The sequence below is a fragment of the Halichoerus grypus genome, chromosome 5 (assembly GCF_964656455.1).
Source record: "Halichoerus grypus chromosome 5, mHalGry1.hap1.1, whole genome shotgun sequence".
NCBI lineage: Eukaryota > Metazoa > Chordata > Mammalia > Carnivora > Phocidae > Halichoerus > Halichoerus grypus.
In genome coordinates this window covers 177,203,135-177,224,324 of record NC_135716.1, presented here as the reverse complement: position 1 = coordinate 177,224,324, position 21,190 = coordinate 177,203,135, and the positions used below count along the sequence as shown (strand labels likewise).

Genomic DNA, 21,190 nt, shown 5'->3' with positions numbered 1-21,190 from the left:
AAGACTCATGACACATTTTGGACTAGACTGGCAAAAATTAATAATGACATTAAGAGTTTGGTGAGGAGGTAGGGAAACAGGACTCTTCATACCCTGTCCATGGGAGAGCAAATTAGTTCAATTTAGAGAGGAATTTGGCAATATTTAGTAACACTGTGGATGTGCATATTCTAGGATTCAGCATTTCCAATTCTAGGAATATACCCAAAAAAGACTCCCACATGTTTATAAAGAAACTGGTAAAGCCAAAAAGTACTTATTGCAGCACTATTTGTAATAGGGGGAAAAACCTTTTTGTGGTGGTTGGGGAGAGGGGCAGCCTGTAACCCACTCACAGAAAAACAGATGAAAACCTGTGGTATCCTGGCACAATGCGATACTATACAGCGGTTAAAATGATTGACCCAGGGGTGCATGCATCAGCAGGGATGCAGCTGCAAAAACATAATGCCCAGGGGAAAAAAAAGTTTCAGAATGATTTATTCGGCGTGATGCCAATTTCATAAGTTTGAAAAAAAATGTAAAGCAACCTTATATATACATACGGTATCTATGTGTATAGGATACATAGGCATGTAGCAAAAAATAGAAGAACATGCATGGCAATGATAAACATCAACCCCTCTGGGAGGATTGGAGGAGAGTAAGATCAAGAACAACACACATAGAGCTTCAGTTTTATCTACAAAACTTTAATGCCATTAAGGAAGTGAGGCAAGTAAGCAAGCTCTTGAGATGCGGCAGAGTTCACTGGTAGATGCACAGTTTTGTGACATTATTCAGTTTGTTTTTTCCAGTATGCATGAACTATTTCATTATAAAGTATTTGTTTAATGAGTCAAAGTAGGAAAACCAGTCCAGAGGCTGTTGTATTAATCCGGACAGGAAGGAGATAAGACTCACGAGGAGGAGGGGAGCAGTAGAAGATTGAGAAATGGACAGAACCAGGATGTGTTCTGGAGGTGAAACTGACGGTCTTGGGTAAATTTGCGATCACACATATAGCAGGGAGAAACAGTCACTGCCCTGTCCATATTCTGTGGACTTTTCTGGGTGCTCTGGTTGTATTCCATCTCTGTGCTTTCCCCTCGCCCCCACCACCAACTGCCCAAGGCTGTGTCTGCCTCCAGGTGGTAGACCAGATGTGCTCAGGCATGCAGGTGTCTGCCTCCAGGTGGTAGACCAGATGTGCTCAGGCACACAGCCATCAACCAACAGCCCTCAGGAGATGGTGTGTAAATACCCCAGCTCCTCTTGGCTCTTGACCTGAATACTTCCAAAATGTGGACTTTGCTCTGTTTCCCAAAGATCCCCCTAGAATTCATCTTCAAGCACCCTCCAAGGTAGCAGGTTTAATAGGAGGCACATTTTGGCAGTCTGCCCCTCCTTGTATCCCTCCCCCCCCTTCCTTATCAGTGTCAGCCCCACTTCCCCAAGGAGCCTCTTTCGCTTGTGTCCTTGTCTCGGATCCGCTGCTGAGAGAACCTATACTAAGGCACCAAGTTTACTTCCAAAGCGTACCCACTTCCAAAGAGTACCACATGCCACCAAGCACCTCATGATGTCACTCCCGTCTGGCAAGAAGAAGGGGGAAGAAAACAAAGACAGATTCCAAGGGCTGTGGGCAGACAAGTGGGGAGATATGCCACAGACAAGAGGAAGCATAGGTGAGGGGCAGGAAAGAAAATGGGCTGCTTGAGGATTTGCAGAGAAATGCAAAGAAGTGTTCGTCACCATGCCTCATTCAGGAATTTCCTGACAGAATTAGCAGTTTGGCACCACCTGATGATGCTTGGTCCTACGTCTGATGCCACCGTGATGTCATTCATCTGCATTCACATTCCAAACCTATCTGCGGAGCAGGATTGGACACCAGTGGATTCTGCTTTGATAGAAAATATTATCAAATGTCACTAGACTCCTGGATGCAACATCAAGCAACCATCCAGTTTCCCCAAAGTGACATTTCAGCAGTAAATTAGAACGCATTCATCTTGACAGTAATATAAGAAATGATTACTTAAATGTGTAATTGTATTATATGTAAACAAACAAGCAAACGGTAGCCCCTAGGAATTCTTATCATGTATTATTCCACTGATAATACATCACCTTTAAGCAGGGCAATTTCTTTTTTAAGCCCATGGCATCTGGCTACTGCGTCTATCTGACTGTTATGAACAGCAAAAGCATTGTAGTAAGGTCCTTGGCATTTCTCTGGCTGCTGATTTGGAAAGAACAATGCTTAAATTGACTTCTACCTTCTCATAAAGGTGAATAAAGAAGTCCCCAGGAAAACTAGCTTTGACTTCTCAGTATACAATGCATTTAAACCGCGCCATGGAGTCAATGAAACCCATCACTTCAAATGACCGTCAGTGAAGCAAGCTATTCCCTACCAGCTGGAGCAAAAACAGGGAACTGGGTGGAGTCTATAGGTATAGACTATGTGCAGAGACCCTAAGGAAGAACAGTCACAATCTTTGGGGACATTAGAAAATGTCATCATTTAGGGGCACCTGGGTGGCTCAGTTGGTTAAGTGCCTGCCTTCGGCTCAGGTCATGATCCCAGGGTCCTGGGATCGAGCCCCACATCGGGCTTCTTGCTCAGCAGGAAACCTGCTTCTTCCCTCTCCCACTCCCCCTGCTTGTGTTCCTTCTCACGCTGTCTCTCTCTCTCTCTGTCAATTAAATAAATAAAATCTTAAAAAAAAGAAAGAAAGAAAATGTCATCATTTGAAATGGAAAGTACAAGACAACTACATATAAAGACTTGGCATCCCTAGACCTGTCCATCATAGGAGATGGTCTATACGAGTTCCTAATGGAACCAGAGCATATCCTATAGCCATTCAAAGAACCCGTGGCCCCACAGATGTGAGCATTCTGGGACCCTGGAAACATCGTACTGAAGGTAGAGTGGATGAGAAGTTAGGAGCTCAGAGTCAGGAAGGTCTGAGTTCAGGTTTCAGCTTCACAGTTTCCTAGCTGTATGATCCCCGAGAAAGTTATTTAACCTCCCTGAGGCTTGGTTTCCTCATCAGCAAAGTCTAAGGCCATGAGGGTTTGTGACAATGAGTAAAGAAAGTAGCATATGTTACAGGATTTTACAGTGTGCCCAGTACACAATAGATGGTGGCCACTACTATTACTATTACTGTCCGTGCACCAACCATGGCAAGGAAATTCTACCGATAGAGAACTCTGTAGAAAATTCTACCTAGAGAAGCACGTTGTAAATTTTCTGGTGCTCCTGGTGCAGAGAAAAGGAAAATGAAATTGGAGATTAGGAATTTGTCAGAATGTGTTAGCATCAAGCAAGGAAATTGAGACTCTCTAGGGAGCAAGCCTTATGTTTTAGACAATGAAGCTAACTTTCCTGGCTAGAGGGAGGAATTTTTTAGGAGATCTGACTCCTGTCTTCTGCTTGTATCCTCCCCAAGCAACTTCTTGTTTGTGGTTTGCATTAAGTAAGACAGGCAAAATGGCTGTCCCCAGTGCCATTCCACTGAAAGACATGAAATTAGCTTCTGGTTCATCTCTCAATGTCTCATGAGTTTGGTGAGTCCGTCACCAGAACACTTCTGTGGGTACAAATAAAAATCAGGCTTCTGCAGAAATGATGGCCAGACGGAGTCTTGTGGTGACCACCTCCCCACCTAGGAACTGTCCCCCTGTGAATTCTTATCTGAAACCCCCAGCCTGTAGTTCAAGTGCAGTTGTCCATATTGAGTGCTCAGTAAGCAGATGAGAAAGGACAATTGATCCTATATTTTTCATTCTTAGGTGAGTTTTACTGAGCATTTTCAAGGGGAAGAAGCTTGTCTTCTGGTAGCTCTCCATCATTAGGCTGGGCCCCCCTGTTCCAGCCTATGCCACGCACTATATATAATAAATATGCCTTATTTCATCTTCCCCATGACCCTGTGAAGACAATGTTCTTATTCTCCTTTCACAGAGAAGTAAACAGACTCAAAGAAAGTCAGTGGCTTACTCAAAGTCACAGAGTGGGAAAGTGGGCAAGACAGGATCTGAACCTCGGGCTAACACTTTTGTCATAGGACGTGAGTGCCCAAGGCTTGGGCTCTGTCCAAGCTGCTCCATGAAGAATTCATCTTTTTCCTGGATTTGCCAGGGATTAGGGCATATTCTGTCTGTGTAGGGGTCAGTCTTACACAACGTGCCTTCAAAGGCTGTAATGGTTTGTAATCACCTAATATCAATGATAAATCATGGCTTTTCACATTATTCGGGGAAGAGCTCCCAGTGAGTTTTTAAATATTAACTGGAGTAATCAGTGGAATGCTTCTCATGTCGCAGGGTAACACCTGATTACATATCACTTTATATTCTTCTCTTGTCATGGGCTTTGTTGAGATGCTAGGTTCTGTCTTCCAACCACCACTCTGAAATCTCCCTCCTAGGGGAAGACAAGGAGAGCCACCCTGAGAGAAGACCCATCTCTGTGTCCCTGGCGAACATTTGAAATGTTCTTTCCTATGAAGACCATACTAAGCACAGCAGATTGTTATACTTATTGTTATCATCTGAGGACAGTGACAGAGCTATGATTCTGAGACATTGTATCTTTTTTTAAAAAAAAACAAATGAACACTTTATTAAGAATTAAATGAGGGTATGGAATGTGATATAGTACAAGTAAGATACCCAAGATGGATATAATAGTACTACTCACACAAAAAGTTAAATCTCACTGCAAAAAAAAACCAAGATCACAAGACAAAAGAAAAAGCAATTCCATCATTATAAAGTAAGATATTTCATGCAAACACTCCAAAAAAATCCTCCCAGTCACCCCCAAGCCATCCCCAAACTGCCAACAAACAAAAAGCTATCTGAAATTATTGCCATGCTAACATATTAACCACAATGTAATCACTCATAGGAAAACAACACAGTAATTAAGCAATGGGTTAGATTCTGAGACATTATATCTTAAATAACCCACGTTTCCCAAATGGCAGTCTTTGGATCGTAAGCAGATGCTACTGATAAGTTTGGAAATTCCTGGGTTAAATATTGTTGAACAGGTATCTTTATTACAAAACTTTTCAGGACCTTTATTGTGCCGGCAGGCATCGTGACTCTCCAAATACACAGAATTCCTGTGTGCATCTCTTTTCAAAATGCCGACCTGGGCCTTGGACCCTCGAGCTCCATGTACAGCACAGGGTTTAGGGTCTATTAGACATTTCCAGGGTCTAAATGAATAGCTACAGATGACCTTTTAAATGACAACCTGGTTTTCAGGTGGTTTTCTATCATGCAGGAAATGACCACCCAACAAGAAGGGATATATAACAAAGTAATGAATATGTACGTGGTACCTGGGCTGCCAGGCTAATTCTCCAAAACCAGTGTCATCACTTTGCAATATGAGTTTTAAAAAACCTCGGTGACTGGGATTTGAAAAGTCTGTCTTTGATATTCTCAGTAGGTATTGGCAGAGCAAAAGTTCTGAGAAATTTCATCAGCAAAGGAACCCATCCAACCGAACCACAATGAACAGAGAAGAAAAATAGGCAAATCAGTATTTTTACCTTTGTTATTTTAAACTTAAATTGTAGCGGTGTTTCAGCTTTCGCTGGTGAGTTTCATATTCCCTGTTCTGATGAGATTGGAGTATGTTTCAAAGAACATCCATGAGTGTCTTTGTTTACTCAGCAAACTGCCCTAAGAACAGTTGCTCAGTCAGCATGAGGGCATGGCTTAAATCACTATAACAAGCCCAGTGGGGAGGAGCCTTCCGTTTCCTTCAAGAGCACAGGCAGAAGACTTACAGTGTTACCCTGGCCCAGAACAAAGGCCACACTGCCCAGAAGACACTTAGAGGGTCCGTCTGCAGCATCCGGCCCCACGAGAGCTTTATCTTTAGTGACGTACACTAAATGGCTATTTGTATTTTATTCCTGTTAGTATCTCTCCCCTGTACCTGCAAGGGAGGGAAACAAAAAGAAGAATCTCGCTGTGTGGCTATATTTGGTCCAGTTGCCCCCTAAAGGGTTAAAAACAGATGATGCCTTACTTTGAAATACAGTTATACGGTATCACTGTAACATCATTACACCCAAAATGTGTCACACACAGAAAGCCTCACCATGGATGAACTTCTATGGTGTGGTCCGGGAGGGAGGTGGGTCTCTAAGACGTGGCAGCTACTCCTTCTGTGGGTGATGTGAGCATCCTTAGACCATTGCCTAAGGCCCAGATTCTAGTCCATTCCATTCTCCTTATGATTCTAGTCGAAGAAGAATTTCCCGTATGGAAGCTCATCTGATAACGTTCCCCAACTCTGTTTGACTTCTGACTATGAAACAGGTTGGGGCTTCTTTGTCTAAAGGCTGACTTGGTCTGCAGCCATGGTTTTGTAACTTTTAAGAACAGTGAAACCTTTTTTTTTTTTCATATAAAAGTTGCACAAATTATTATCTCTGTAAGCAGAAAAAAAGCAAGGAGCTGGTCTCATGGAGACTGGTTTGAAGATCCTAAGGTCCTACCTGCTTAGCACCTGCCCCCCGCCCCCCCCACACACACACAGTGCACCTCTTTCGAAGCCTGGTGTTTCCTTGGAATAGAACTTGAGAAACATTGTCCGTTGATGACTTTTGGACTGTGAGTGGGGAGGCTTGGGTTTCATCCTTGCTTGAACACAAACCCCAGGTTGAAGTTGGTCAAATTCTTATTTCACTATTTCCTCCTCCATAAGATGGAGGGAAATAGCATGTACTCTAATTTTTTCACAGGATCATGATGAGGTACCAGATATACTGATCTACTAAAATAGTTGGCATCATTTATACTTTTGCACGTGTTTTCACATCTGTTCATTTGCTTTCCTATTAAAACATCCCTGAAACAGCAATAGGGCAAATACTAGTAAATATAAAATCTCTTAGGAAAAAATCCAAATGCCACCCAGAAATCAAGCCTCTGAAGACTTGAGCTACCCATAATGCATGTGGTCACAAATAATACAGCGGGTATATTTAGCAGGTGCCACTTATCCACGTGACGGGCAGCACTGAATTCACACACCCTTCTGTGCGCGGGTCCACTCTGTAACCACAGTGGACCTATAACTTTGGAATCTTATTTCTCCCTCATTTTTGGTCCATGTGGTTCAGGTGGCCTGACTCCTAACAGCCTGGCCCCAGAGGTGAACCTGTGACCCAGGCCCGGCTGATCAAAGCTCTCTCCTGGGACTTTGGCTGGAACTGTTGGGAAAGAGGCACTCTGTCTCTCCTAGGAGGCAGGCAGTAAAGGCCACAAAAGCCAGGAACTCTGCCTGGTCTGCACAGGAAGAGCCCCTGACTGAGAATGAAGCCCCTGATGGCAACAGCCAAAGAGCCAACGGTAGAGGGGAGAGCCGGAGTGCTAGGCACATAACTTGAGCCCCTGGATACAGATGTGCCTGAAGGCAACTCTGGACACTTCTATCACCTGACGCAACAAAATCCGCTCTTTTACTTGAGGCAGTTTGAGTTGACTTTCTGATATGATCGAAAGAGTCCCAACCAACATGACAACCTTGGGCAAGCTGCTTGACTCAACCTTCTTTTCTAGGGGATGAGGACACACACATCTCAGGTTGTTGTGCAGATTATAGGAGGTAAGGGCACCAAGATCACACTCCACAATTGGTACTCTCGAGGTTATTAAACTTTGCCTGACTTGTTCCATTTCATCCCCTCCATGGCTGAGCTCAGAAGGTGAATTACCTCATTTTGCTGATCAGATGGCTGTGGCAGAGAGAAATTAGGCCCTTCGTTTAGAGTCCATAACAAGTAAGAGGTTTAGGATTTAAGCTCAGGTCTGATGTCATGGTCCAGACCCTTTTCACCCAGGTACACTGCTCCCCACTGAACGAGCCCCCTGGCTTACAGGGCTAATAAGTTCACCCATACTGCTCAGAGCCACCACTGCCCAGTCCTATTGAGCACCATTCACTGGACACTGGCTAAATGGTGCCCTCTAGAATTGTGCAGTGCACAACTTGCCCCACACATGATTGTCCCCAAAGTCACAGACACGCAGGGGACCTCGTAAGGGCAAGTACCAGGGAGATATTCAGGATGTTTACATTGCAAAGGGCCCATTTGCTCATCTACACCTCTCTCCCAACACCTCCCAGCCACTCCCATTTCCTACATCTTTGGCCCAGCCTCCAGCTGGTCCTACCAAAGGCCCGTAAGCTGCATTGCCAGAGCAACAAAGGGCCAGATAGATTTCCAGGCCCCTGTTGCTTGCTGAGCCACTGCCAACCTGTTCTCTGGGTTGACAAATATGCTTTGGTTTAACAAAAGCTTTTCTTACATTAGCTTTGGCTTTTTGGCATTCTCCAGCAGGGAGGAAAGTTACGTGGAAGCACATCACAAAACACCATTAAGTCACTTTAACAAAACGGAGTTCTCCCTAGCCCTGATGGGTTTCTGGGACTCACTGAAGGTGTGTTTTACAAAGCTGAAGCGGGGATGAAGGGGGTCATTCCTGCATCCATGTCTTCGTTGGAGGCCAGCCTGAACCCAGCTGGGCAAGGATTGGCCAAGACAGGCCCGTGTTCTCACCTTGCATTTGAATGCTTGTCTTTAGGGTCAGGCTATGGGAGATGGAGCCTGCCCCCACATCTTCCAAAGCCCCAGGAAGCTCCTGCCATAGCTGCGGGCATTAGGAAAGCTGGTCAGTCTGCTTCATCTCCCGAGCCAAAGTTCCGGCTGTGGTGTCCCCTTGCTTCCCCAGGAGCCAGCTTACCAAGATGGAGGTTCTTGGTGAACTCAAGAGTTGCTGTTAGATCTCCACCCCACAGAGTCCCAGGAAAGGCCCTGCCATGACATCACAAGCCCCAGCTCTGGGGACCAGAGTCAAATATCTAAAGGAGAAAAACAACAGTGCAATAAGACTGGGACATCTCTCAATCTCTGGGGACCCAACCCTGAACCAAATGCTCTATATCCACTATCTACTTTGGTCTTCCCAACGGCCCTGGTGAGGGAGGCATTATGGGTCCCAGCTGAGAGGTTAATGAGACCGAGACTCTGAGAAGTTGCATAGTTTGTCCCAGGTCACCCAACTAGTAGGTGGCAGAGCTGGGATTCAGACCCAAGTTTATCTGATTCTGTGCCCTTGACCGCTATAGTGCCTGCCCCTCACCCATCCCCCACTCTCTAGAAAGTTCTTTTATCTGGACTTGGAAGGAAGACAGCTCTTTGAAATTTCAGCCTGAGAGACTGTTTTGAAAGGAGTGGTTTCTCAGCTCACTCAGACTTACAGCCCCATGAACCTCCCTGACTTCATCTTCCTTCCTCCAGCCCTTGCTCACTCTGCTCTGGCCACACTGGGCTCCTGGCTCTTCCTCAGACACACCAAGCACACTTGGACTTCAGGGCTTTCATGTCTTCTGACATCCCTTTCTGGAACATTCTTCACCTAGACGTCCACATGGCTCCCACTCTGACCTTCAGGACTCTACTCAGATATCACATATCAGAGAGGTCTACCCTGTCGACTATAAAACAGCAGATTTTCAACCTTTATCCCCTCTACCTTGACTCTAAGACATTTACCCCCTGCATTTTCCTGCAGAGCATGTATCACCACCAGACTTACCTATTTTTGTGCTTATTGTCTGTCTCCTCCCCTCAATCCCACTTGATTGTACACTTCATGAGGACAGGACCTTTTTCTGATTAACTCACAGCCATGTGCCCAGACTAGAACAGCGCCTGGTGCACGGAAAGTGTTTTATAAGTATTCATGAGTGAATGAATGAATGAATGGTGCACTGAGCCCCCAGGCTAACCCAACTGTGGTCTGCCCTTTTCCATGGGACATCAGTGGTGTGTAATTACTCAACAGTTAGCTCCATAGGCCCGTGTTCTCACCTGGCCCATGCTGAGCCAATCTACTCCAAAGCCTGGTGGTACATGGGGACCTCTGCGTGGGCCTGCAGGGCATGGGATGGTCAGGAGGGAGACCAAGGAAATAGAGATCAAAATGTCCAAGTCCTCTGGCTCCAGCCCCGTGCCTTCCAGGCTACGATGTTCAGAGCTAAGTCAGGAAGAAAAAGTCAGCCCCTTAGAATGTCTTGGCTGCTACTAGTCGTCCCAACTATAACCTCAGGGACAGCTGTTCCGGTCTCTCCTGTTCCCTTATTCCCTTTAACTTCTCTCTCACATTCTCTGGATTATTCGCTCACTCAGTCAGCAGTTCTGGACAAAGTACTTACTGTGTGCCAGGCAGAGAGCTAGGTATTGGATACACAATGATGAGCACTGCATCTCCAGTATCCCTCCACGGGGGAGACTAATAATAACCAACCGTCCCACCGATGAACGCGGAATCATTAACTTCCTTGAGAACTGATGGGACATCCCAAGGCAGGACTGACTCAGCCTGCAGAGGTCAGGACATGCTTTTCTTTTTTATTTATTTATTTATTTATTTATTTATTTATTTATTATTTTTTATTGTTATGTTAATCCCCATACATTACATCATTAGTTTTAGATATAGTGTTCCATGATTCATTGTTTGTGCATAACACCCAGTGCTCCATGCTTTTCTAAGGAAGGGACATTTGAGGTAGGACCGCAGGGTGTGTAAAGCGTCCTCAAGACTGAGGTTCATGCTGTTGGTTAGCCTTCCCTCTGGCTTCCCAGTCCTTGTTCCATGACTATAAGCAAGTTCCATAAGCTTGCTCTGCCTCATTTTTCTCATCTGTAAATTGGGGATAATAATTGTTCCTGCCTTCCTGTGTTGTTATGGTGTCTAGTATACATGAAACTCTTACAAAACAGAGTAGAGACACTATTATACTTATTTGTTGAGGCTGTCTGACCTCACTCAGCCTTTTGGCCAACTGTAAAGAAGAGAAACAAATAAATAGCAAAGCCTTTCAGATACATGTGCATGTGTTGTGTATCTGCATATATATTTGTTGGTAATCCATATGGAATTGATGGTCATTGTTGTGTGACATTTACAATTTTGGGAGAACACGGTTGGTGTGTGTTTGCTGTCCACCATGCAAGTTCATGCTCACCTGAAGGCAAAATTATGGAGCTTCCTTCATCCTGTGGTTGTGTTCAAGTTTCTAGGTCTTCACTGATATAAATTATTACACAGATTCATAGTGGATCACCTGTAAATGAACTTCAGACTATGTTCTTCCTAATGTGTTCTACTGCAATGGACTGCAGCTCCAGCTCTTGAGAATGGATTTCTTTCAAGTTGACTATTGGCAACAGCCCAATCAATGGATTCACTAAATGTTTGGCTGGCTTCCTTGACCTGAAATCTATCAAGTTTGAACAAGGGTTCTGGCAAAGTTATAGCCATATTCTGTGTAAGTCTCGTGTTCTGATTTATGCCGAGTCTAAATGCCATAAATGATAGCTTATCTTAATTAAAGACCGTGACAGGACTGAACTCATTCAGTGAGACAAAGTTAGCAGTCTCTGCTCTTAATTCCCGAATATTCCATGACTCTTTACAGTGCTAGCTCAGGAGTTCGGCTTAATAAATGAGCTCAGAAAGGCCCATGCTTTCAATTGAGGGAACACATATGGAAGTTAGATGCTTATAGACATTCTGCAGGGCATGCCCCCCCGCAATTCAAAAATCCTTGCAAACCAGAAACTGTAATACTTTCTGAAAGTTCTCTATAAGTTCCAACATTAAAAAAATTGTGGGAAGGACATGAAAGAAAGAGTTACAATCAATCAGATCAAACAAGAATTCAGTACCAACAATTCATTATATTGAGCTCAAATTGAACTCCATTCAGATTTTTTCTAAATTCTGCAATGCCTTTAAATTGGTTCTATATGCCAGTATTTCTTCCTTCTGAACAAGGACAGAAATACCAGACCCAGGCCCAAGTCATCCCTCTTCCCTTCCATGGTGTGGCCAGAATAGCTTCAGGAAATATCTAAATGTTTAGGTCTCTACTGGTACTTAGAATTCATGATGGGTTTTATTCTCCCATCACAATTCAAGGATCTTTCAGCAAAGCTCTAGAAAATTGGATTTTAAGTTATAAACAGAATGGAGACGATGGGCACTTCTAAGAATAGCCGTATGAAATCCCATCAGTATCTCCGAGGAATGGGGCCCCGCATGGCCCTCCTGGGTCTCTATGCTCTATTCACCCACAGGGCATCATTGGCAGAAACACTCCAACACTGTGATTATGTTCTGCTCCTTTCCTCTTGTTCCAGTTGAGTAGAAAGTGGTGAGTCTTTGAAGTCCTGCTGAGCCATGAACTCGCTGTGGGACACTTGTAAGCCCCTCATAAGACACTTCACTTCTCTGGAACCTTGGTTTGCTCATCAGTTGAAAGAGGGGTAGGACCTCTTCTCCCAAGGACTTGGGAAGTGGCTTAGTTGGGATACAAGGGGACCTACCAACTGTGACAAGCAACAGGTGCTCACCGAAGGGTAGTGCCTTTCCTGTTCCAGAATCAATAGAGATCATAGTAACCATAATAACAAATGCAAACAGTTGTGGTGCATTTGGGGAATTGTGGGGTTCGGGTCGTTGGGCTGAGGGCCTCATCCATGTCATCCTCACCACAGGCACCCGTGGTGGAGTCGATGTGCCCAGCAGCAGCATTCCTGTTGTGCAAATGAGATCACTAGGCTTAGAAGGTTGAACTGACTTCCCAGGTTCTCACAGCTAACAGAGCTAGGACACAAATCCATTTCACCAGGAATAGAAGTCAAATTTTTTGTGATGCCCACAGGTCCTCCATGATCCTGCCCACCTTTGTCTCCTCAACCTCCACCCCATCTCTCTTTTTTTTTTTTTTTAAAGATTTTTTTATTTTATTCATCTGACAGAGATAGACACAGCGAGAGAAGGAACACAAGCAGGGGGAGGGAGAAGCAGGCTTCCCGTGGAGCGGGGAGCTCGATGTGGGGCTCGATCCCAGGACCCTGGGATCATGACCTGAACCGAAGGCAGATGCTCAGGCAGACTGAGCCACCCAGGAGCCCCCGCCCCCCCATCTCTCCTGATTGCTTGGTTTTAGCCACATTTGTTTGGGTGTTCCTCCAACACAGCAGACAGGCTCCTGCCTCAGGGCCTTTGCACAGACCATTCCCTCTATCTGGAACACGTGTCCCCAGATGACCACATGTCTAGCTTCAAGAATGTGCTCAAATGTCATCTTCTCAAAGAAACTCCTCACAACTTCCCTATTTAAAACTCTTAACACCTCCTGCCACCGCCACCTCTGCCCTGTGATCTCTCAAACTCCATTTTCCCCCTTCTGTTCTTATCATCATATATCCTACTATAGAATTAACTTATTTATATGTTTATTGCTTTGTGTTGGTCTCTGCCACGTAAGAAGTTCATCCAAGAGTAGGGATCTTGGATTCACTGATGCATCCCCTGCACTTAGAATAACACTGATGTGTTGTAGCTGGTGAAGATTTGTTGAAAGAGCAAATGAGTTGGTGAATGATAAGGCTGTCAAGGTCTTAATGACACCACCCTACCTCTGTGCACAGCTGGTGCTGACCTCTTTCATTCATGATGCGACATTTGTCCACACAAGTCCAGGCAGCAAATAGTTCTGTCCTCTTGGTGTCCAGCATCGTGGAGGGGATATGAGAGGCAGATGGAAGGGACAGCCGCTGCTCTCTGGGGCTTACAGTTAGGTGGGGGCAATAAGACATAGAAGTGAGACAGAGGACAAGACATTCTGTTCACAGATGGGTTGTGGGGGACAGGCTCTAATTCCTACAGGGCCCCTCAGCAGGGTGCTGGGCACAGCCTCGTTGGGAAGTGACTTCTTGGGGAGGACAGGAATCGAACTGGTGTCTTTAAGGGATTGGAATTGATGCAAAGTAGAGAGGACAACGCCCTCCTTTTTCAGACAAAGCCACAGAGGCTGGAATGGGCAGAGGTACAGGATGCGCATCCCCCCCGTCTCTGATCTTGGCTCAAATGCCCCCTTCTTGGCCCCCTGGCCCCACAGCCTCAGTCGAGCTCTGCTACTTCACAACCAGAAAATTATGTTCCTTTTCTTCAGGGATCTTATCACAGTTTGTAATGATAAATGTTCCATAAATATTCGTTGAGTGATGGAATGAATAAGTGAATGAATAGGTGAACAGTTAAATGAGTGCATTAAAGAAGAAAGCATATAAAGGCAGGCCAGCACACCTGAATTAGACGGTGGTTTGGAGAGTGGGGTGGAGGGAAGCTCTCGGCATCCAACACCCACCTGGCGCACAGGCCATGTTGATAGTTTTTCATTCAACCCTCAGAGTAGCCTTTGGAGATGGGCATTTTTGGGATCCATTTTGCAAAAAATGAAACTAGCTACCTTATCCAAAACCAAGCTTCATAAACTAATAAACAGTGGAGGCAACATCTTTACTTGAGCCTCGGATCATTCCAAGTCCCCGCGTGGAGGACATGGAGGGAAGATGTGGCAGACAACGGGGACCCAAATGTCAGCGTGCAGACTAAGGTCTCCCAGAATTGTGCTGAAAGCAAAGAGTGTGTCCCTCTCACCTCTCATCCTCAACTCTGGCCTTCTCAGGAGCCTTGCAGCAGCGGGGAAGGGTGGGGAAGCAGCAGATACACCCCTTTGACTCCCCAAACAGCTTTTTCTTGTAACTATTGAAAATGTGGTCGAACTGCCAAAAGTACACGAAGTCAACTATATAAATTGTGAAATGTAAGTCACAGTTCAGTTCTGCAGCCGTGAAAAGTGGCCATTTTTTCCCACCAAGATGGAAAAGAAAAGCTAGGAGCTCTCGGATCTAACTCACGGGGCTTCGGCTCTTTAATCACAGCAGTCTTCAGGCTGGACTCGGTTCCCCCAGTCACATGAACGAATCTGCTCCTGGCAGTACCCGCACGGCCGCCCCTGCTGGTGCACACGTGTACGCAGTTTACACCGAGAGCTCAGGGGGTACTTTCCTTTGGTTCTTTGACATACCGTTGTGATTGGTTGTGGTTCCTTTCTTGGTAACTGTGTGTGTGTGTGTACACACAGGTGTAGGTACAGGTGGATGCATACACATACACACATGCACACATATACGTACACACACATATACACACATATAATTACATATACACACATTCACACATGCATATACATACATATACATTCACACACATACATATGCATACACACATATATATGCATGCACGTGCATACATATACATACACTCACATATGCACACACACACAAACACAAAGTCTCTCTTTGTTCTCCCTGAACATCACAACAGTCCTCCCTAGCCCTATTTATTTTTAAATGCTGCTTGTTGATGAGGTAGAATTCACTCAGGCTGCACAGGTCCCAGTGTACAGTGCAGTGAGCTTGGAGCACGTATACACCTGTGGGACGATTCCCCCCAGTCATGATCTAGAACATTTCCATCTTCCCAGAAATTTCCCTCAGGCCCCTTTCCAGTCAACACCCATCCTCCACAGGGCCCATCTCTTTTCTGATTTGTATCATCATCAATTAGTTTTGCCTATCCTAGAAATTCATTTAAAAATAGAGTATGTACTCTTTGTGCCCACTTTCTTCCACTCAGCAAAATATTTTTTGAGATTCATTTGTAGTTCCTTTTATATGAAGTTGGCAGTTATGGACTAAATGTTTGTGTCTCCCCAAAATTCATATGTTGAGCCCCTAACCCCTCCCTGACCAGTGTGATGATATTTGAAGGTGGGCTCTTTGGGAGGTGAGCAGGGTAAGATGAGGTCATGAGGGTGGGGCCCCCATGATGGGATTAGTGCCCTCGTAAGGAGAGGCCAGAGAGCTCTCTCTCTCTTCATACACATGTACAAGGAAGGGCCATAGGAGGGAGGACACAGCAAGAAGGTGGCTGTCTGCAAGCCAGCAAGAGAGACTTCATCTGAACCCAACCCTGCCGACACCATGAACTTGGACTTCCAGTCTCCAGCACTGTGGCCATGGAAAAGCAAGGAGGGGAATAAATACCCAGCTTCCTTGACACTGCAGAGGGATAACTCAGAGGTGTGACCCACCATGTCTCTTGGGGTTTCCCAGCAGAACCGAACCCCAGACCTGCAGTGACATCCTGCTCCTCAGTAGATTTTCTCCTGGCTTCCTCCCCTACTCTGCTTCCCTTCCCTGTCTCCACTTCGTGCTGGGCCCTACTTGCATCCAGATCCTGGTCTTCAGGGATGCTCTGGAGACATGCAGATAAGAGTCCTGCTTAAATCTTAGACTTTCAGCAAGCACTTCTACTTCAGTTGCCTCATCTTAGGGTGGGGATAGTGGCAGGACCTAAAAACCATGGGACATTGTGCCTGCAGCCACTGAGTCACATCCTTAACACAAATACTTCGTTTCATATGAGCCAAATACTCTTGTGATCTCCCTTTTATGGATGAGGAAACTAGTACACACATACACAGACTTAGATGGCCTACCTGGAGTCACTTAGGCAGTAGGTAGTGGAGCCAAGATTAAATTAGCTGGTGATGATGGTGGTGGTGGTGGTGGTGATAGTGGTGATGATGGTGATAGTGGTGGGGGTGGGGGTGGGTGATGATGGTGGTGGAGGTGATGGTGATGATGGTGATGATGATGGTGATGATGATGATGGTGGTGGTAGTGGTGATGGTGATGATGATGGTGGTGGTGGTGGTGATGGTGGTGATGGTGGTGATGGTGATGATGGTGATGATGATGATGGTGGTGATGGTGATGATGGTGGTGGTAGTGGTGATGGTGATGATGGTGATGATGATGATGGTGGTGATGGTGATGATGATGGTGGTAGTGGTAATGGTGATGATGGTGGTGGTGATGATGATGAAGATGGTGATGATGGTGGTGGTGATGGCAGCAGCTAGCAGTTATTGAGGGCTTTCTTTGTGCCTAATATGTTTAGTTCTTATGTTTGCATATGTTTAGTTCTTAAAAACAATCCTGAGAGATAGGTACTATTATTATACCCATTTTACAGAGAAAACAACCAAAGCCCTGAGATATTAAGTCACTTGCCTAAGGTTGGACAGCTGGTCAGTGGAGGAAACAGGGTTTAACTCAGGCGTGTCTGATTCCAGAGTCTATTTCTCAACCAAGACGCCATGCAGAGACACTGCCGGCACACCCAGCTGTTTTTAATTTGATTTGATTATCATTATTTCTCAGTGCTGTTTCCCTGCCTGGCACTTTAGCTTATTTACCAACTACCCTGGATTAAGACCTTTTGTCCTCCAGGGGAATTTGATAAAAACTGTGTCTCATTCTCCTCCTCCGTGAAGCTGGTTCTGAAAACACTCATGTTCCCTTGATGCGTCCCAGTTAGAGCTTGCATGGAAATTCAGTGAGTCAGAGAGCCATGTGTCTCTTCTAGATAAAACCATGTCAGCTTGTGATCTGAGAATCACTCCCCCCATTGCTCAAAGGCATCCCACTCACAGCCCACAGCCCGCAGCCTGCAGCCTGTAGCCTGGGGCTCGAGCCTGCTACCAGTCTATTACTGCTCCTTAACTCATAAAACTTGAGCATATTTACAGTGATGAGGATAATTTTCAGAACAAAGCCAGTGAAATGTGCATGTTTAAAGGCCTCAGCTTTCCTTTAAAGCCCTCACTGAGGCCAGTGAGCAATTTTCAACAATCATGAGAAATGATGCTTTATGCCGGATGAGAATTAGACAGGGAGACCTGCGTCTTTTGTTCTCTCTTTCTCACCTCGCCCCTGGCCATCAGACACAAGGCACTGTAGAAATAATTGTCCAATTTTTCCAACATGATCAATTTTCTGTAATTTTTTTTTAAAGAAAGCAAAGGAGGGGGCACTGTGAAACAGCCACTCTCTTCTCCCCTGCCCCTGCCCTGCCCACCAGGGTCTGTACCCGAGTAAAGCACCTGCCCTGAGCTGAGTAGCCCGCAGCCCCCCGGACTGGACATGAGAAGCCGAAAACGCTTCTCCTGCTGAGAGCTGTGTGTGGGCAGCTCGCTGCCGGGCCAGGTTTCAAAGGGAACCTCCACACCTTCCCCCTGTATAGTTCTACCCTGGCTATTTAAGAGAAGTCAAAGGGGGCAGCGTTTGAAGTGACAGCAAAAAGGAAGGGGAGGGAGACAGAGGAGGAGGAGACAGATGGGAAGCTGCTGCTGTCACCTCCGGAGGTGGGATGACATGTTCCCATTTTCTCACGTCCCCTGAAAGGTGGTGGCACAACTGCAGTTCTTCCGAAAGCAACAAGTTAGCTCTTATCCCAGATTCCCTCCCAGTTCTGTGGCTCTTTTCACTCCCTCTCCCCCCGGTTAAATTCTCAGAGAGGTCGAAAAGTCTGTATTTTTCTGAGGCTGAGGAAAAAAAAAAAAATGAAGGAACACAGGGCACCCTGCCTCTCTGTGTTTATCCTTCATGGATGCTTTTGATTACCGTCCTCCGGGTATGCTCTTCGGTTGATTTATTCCACGTAGATACTCACTGAGTGCCCACCGTGTGCCAGGCTCTGTTTCCGATGCTGAACACAGCTCAGCGGGCAAAAACGAAACCAGACAAGATCCTGTCATTGGGGTCTGACCTTCTAGTAAGGGGTGGCTGTCAATAAATAAATGAAGATGCTCGTGTGGCCAGATGAAGAGAAGTCCTACAGGGAACAATAAAGCAGAGGAAGGGGCCAGGGGGCACGGGGTGGTCAGGAAAGATGCTTGCAGAGGTGAGGAAGGAAGCCGTGAGCATTCTGGGTAGGGGAAACAGCCAGTGCAGAGTGCCCGCATGTGTTGGAGGAGGCTTCCAGCGTTGGAGGGACCTCATGGAGGCTGGAGTGTGGCTGGAACACGATTTGGAGCCTATTCAGAGCATATTCGGAGCTCAGAGGAGGGAAGGGAGACTATTGAGGGAACCATCATGTAGGGCTTTGCCTTTGAAAGGAGTTCAGCTTTTCCTCTGCGTGAGATATTCTCTTAACCCTGTGAAATGAATGAGAAATTGTAATAGGAGTCAGGATTGGTTCGTGAGGTACTTGTTGAAAACCTTCCACATTTCTTGATGGCTGGTAGAATCAAGTAGAAGGTTCCTCACACCATGGAGACTTCCTCTAGCACCTGCTGGTACCCCATGTAAGTCCTTAGTGCTAGCAAGCTCTCCACTGTCTTCTACTGGGTCTTCTACATCCACTCTGTTAGTGACTCACCCAGTCCTGGGACTCTATTGTTATCCATATTCTGATGAACGTATGTATCTAGTCCAGAATCTTCTCCTGAATTCCATACACCCAACTTGGTTGTCTGATAGACATCACAAACCCCAAACATCCTAAACTAAGCTCCTGATGTCCCTCCACACTTCAGCCTGCTGTCCCACAGCCTTCCCCATATCAGAAGATGTTAACCTCATCCTTCTGGCTCTGCAGGATTTGGGATTGTCCTGAACCCCTCTCTCTTCTTTTCATACCCTGTATCCAATCTGTCAGGAAGTTTTGTTGGCTCTGCATCCAAAATATTGAGTCTCCAACCACTTCACCACGTCCTCTGCTACTGCCTTGATCTGAGGCACCACTGTTCACTCTTGCCTGGATCACCACAACAGCCTCCTAACTGAGCTCCCTGTCTTTACCCACCTAGACACTGTCTAGACTCAACAGAGAAGCCAGAACGCCCCTCCTCTGCTTGAAGCCAGCATGGCTGCCCATCCCACTCAGAGTAAAAGCTACAAGTCTACAACTATGCTGGCCACTCACAACTTTCTGGGGTGATAGGAGACAGAACTGTGTCTATAAGGTCCAATATGGTAGCCACTGGCCACATGTGGCTTTCGAACACTTGAAATATGGCTAGTGTGACTGAGGAACTCGCTTTATTTTTTTTAATGTTTTAAAGATTTTATTTATTTATTTGACAGAGAGAGAGCACAAGCATGGGGAGCAGCAGAGGGAGAGGGAGAAGCAGGCTCCCCTGCTGAGCAGGGAGCCCGATGTGGGGCTCGATCCCAGGGTCCTGGGATCATGACCTGAGCGGGAGGCACATGCTTAACCAACTGAGCCACCCAGGTGCCCCAGGAACTACACTTTAAAGTTTATTTCATTTTAATTTATTTAAATTTAAATAGTCATGTGTCCCCAGTGGCTACAAGGTTGGACAGTGCATACTTACAAGGCCCAGTGCGTTTGACCGGTTCTCCTACCCCCCGCCCCCCACACCCGCCCCATTCCAGCTACTTTGACCCCTTACTGTTTGTTCCTCAAAAGCTCCTGGCTCAGTCCTGTTCTCCACTCTGTCCCTTCTGTCTGGAGTGTCCTTCCCCGATATCTGCACGGTACGCACCTACATCCTACTGTCACCTACATCTACTCCCCATCTCCCTTGCCTTACTCTGCTTCTCGTAGCCACAGTACTTCTCGCCTGCTGACAGTTTGCATAATTCCCTTATTTATTAGCCCTGTTGTTTTATGTCTGTTCTCTAGAACACCAGCTCCACAGGGAGGGAGATCTTTATCTCTCTAGTTCACCACTGGGTCCCCAGCACCTTGAAGAGTTTTGGCACACAGAAGGAGCTCAATACATGTTCATCTCTTCCCTCCGGGATACCATCTGCTGCCTACCCAACCACACTCATCCATCATTCATCAGATAATCAGAGAGCCTGCTTTTTGCCATGCATGGTGTTAGGTGCTGGGACCACAGCAGTGACCAGGGCAGGCAAGAATCTCTGCCCCCAGGGAGCTGACATTTGCTTCAGGAGACAGACACTGAACAGGCACATGAGAAGAGAGTGTAGTGGGTGGTAGGAAGAGGGGAGTGCCATGATGAAGAACAAGGAAGGTGGTATGGGGACTGAATCTGGAGAATGAGGACAAAGAAGACCTTTCGGAAGGAGGAGAAGGACCCAGCTACATGGAAGCCAGGGGAGACTACACCACGAAGAGGGAAAAATAAAATGAATGGAAGCAGCAAATGTTGCGACCCCTGTGGGGAGAAGGAGCTAGGCTCTAGGACACGTGGGGATGTGGGATGTGGTGAGCCGGAATCCACATTGAGGTTGACAGAGCCCAGATCAGGCAGGGCCTGGCAGACCTAGGGCCAGTTCTAATACTTCTTCTCCAGTCCCTGAAGCTGGCTCCAATCTCCTTCTCTGAACCCTTAGAACATTCATTGCCTAAGACGTCTTTTTAAATGCACGATGCACTCAAGTGAGATCTCATGCAGAAG

General features: G+C 46.1%; 1 protein-coding gene across 2 annotated transcripts in view; it reads left to right on the top strand.

Moving 5' to 3' along the window:
* Positions 1-21,190, top strand: part of KAZN (kazrin, periplakin interacting protein) — a 1,038,326-nt gene that overhangs the window by 452,421 nt on the left and 564,715 nt on the right. The gene's annotated exons all lie outside the window — the stretch shown is intronic.